Raw genomic sequence first — 2,119 nt, 5'->3', positions numbered from 1 at the left:
GAGGGCCCAAGGGTGTGGTTGGCGCCCAGGGACGGCTCCGATGCCGCTTTGGGTGTCCCCAAAGTGAGGGTGCAGTGAAATGCTGAACGCCCACGCCCGTGAGGAAACAGCTCAAGCAGCACCGGGGGCGGGGGGGTTTGGGTTGGATATCAGGGTGATAAAATGTCAGGGCGATAAAATAATGTCAGGGTGATGAAATTTCCTCATGGAAAGGGTGGTCAAGGCGTGGCACGGGCTGCCCAGGTGGAGTCACATCCCCGGAGGTGTTCAAAACCACCTGGGGACAAGTGGTGGGGCCTTGGAAGTGCGGGGTGGCAGTGCTTCCTGTGGTATGGGGTTTATTTCCTTTAATTTTTCTGTACCTGAAGGAATTTTGGGGTGCCTGGAGGAATCTTGTGGTCCAAGGGGTGCCTGAAGGAATTTTGGGGTACCTGGAGGAATCTTGGGGTACCTGGAGGAATCCTGGGATATCTGAAGGAATCTTGTGGTCTAAGGGGTACCTGAAGGAATCTTGGGGTGCCTGAAGGAATTTTGGGGTGCCTGGAGGAATCTTGTGGTCCAAGGGGTGCCTGAAGGAATTTTGGGGTACCTGGAGGAATCTTGGGGTACCTGGAGGAATCCTGAGGTACCTGAAGGAATCTTGTGGTCCATGGGGTACCTGGAGGAATCTTGGGGTACCTGGAGAAATCTTGTGGTCCATGGGGTGCCTGAAGGAATTTTGGGGTACCTGGAGGAATCTTGGGTTGACTGGAGGAATCCTGGGGTACCTGAAGGAATCTTGTGGTCCATGGGGTACCTGAAGGAATTTTGGGTTGCCTGGAGGAATCCTGAGGTACCTGAAGGAATCTTGTGGTCCAAGGGGTACCTGGAGGAATCTTGCTGGGTTTGGCTCCGCCTGAGTTCTCCGTTGCTCAAATGGTGTTTAAAAGGGCCCCTCTCAGTCCCATCTCTCCAATGCCACCTCTGCTTCCAGGGGAGCTGCTGAATGAAGCCGGGAGCTGCTGGTGGGTGAGAGACCCCCCCAAGCTCTGCATGGATGGGAATGGGGAGAGCTGCCCACAGTAGGAGCCCAGGGCAGCTGGAAAACCCCGGCTTCTTCCTCCGAGCTTTCCTGCTCCTCTTCCTCTGCAGGCATGGTAAGGATCCACGCGGGCAGGGCTGTACTCTGCAAAAATCAGGAGAAAAATGCTTCCAGGAGGAATCTCCATGAGAATCTCGAGCTGGATGGTGGGGGGAATGTTGTGGTTTAGGTTTAGTTTGGTGGGTTATAGGTGTGAGATGCTGGTGGGTTTTTTGGGTGTTTAGAGTAGGTTTAAATAGGTCTAAAGAAAAGGGAAAAAACCCCTATAGTTTAGGGAATTTTTTTGTTTTAATATAGCATTTTATTTTAATATATATATATATCTCTATACGAAAAGAATAGAAATCATCAGAAGGCTTGAGAAGGAAAGGAATGGATCCCATCCCATTGATCCCATCCCGTTCCATCCCATTGATCCCATCCCATTCCATCCCATCCCATTGATCCCATCCCATAGATCTGATCCCATGGATCCCATCCCATTCCATCCCATCCCATTGATACCATCCCACTGATCCCATCCTATCCCATCCCATCGATTCCATTGATCAGAATGCTTGAAAAGGAAAGGAATAGAATGATAATAAAATCTTGTGGCTCTCAGAGAGTCCGAGACAGCCGGACTGTGACTGGCCATTAATTAGAAACAACCACATGAGACCAATAAAAGATGCACCCGTTGCATTCCACAGCAGCAGATAATTATTGTTTACATTTCATTTCTGAAGCTTCTCAGCTTCTCGGGAGAAAAAGATGTTAACAAAAGGATTTTTCATAAAATATGTCCGTGACAATAAGGAAAACCGCCCACTTGACAAAAGCCAACAGCCACTCAGATGGTAACAGAACACACCTTGCCTCGAAATCTGCAACAGGGGGAGGACAGGCTGCCCTTTCGCCACCCCATCCCTTCTCTCTCAGTCTCTTCCCAGTGCAAGATCCTCCGCTGCAACTCGGAGTACGTGGCGGCCACGCTGCACCTGCGCGGGCCCGAGCGCGGCGCCGCCTTCTGCACCGCGCTGCGCTCCTACTCGCTGT

The sequence above is a fragment of the Geospiza fortis genome, unplaced genomic scaffold (genome assembly GCF_000277835.1).
Source record: "Geospiza fortis unplaced genomic scaffold, GeoFor_1.0 scaffold439, whole genome shotgun sequence".
NCBI lineage: Eukaryota > Metazoa > Chordata > Aves > Passeriformes > Thraupidae > Geospiza > Geospiza fortis.
This window is presented reverse-complemented; position numbering follows the sequence as displayed.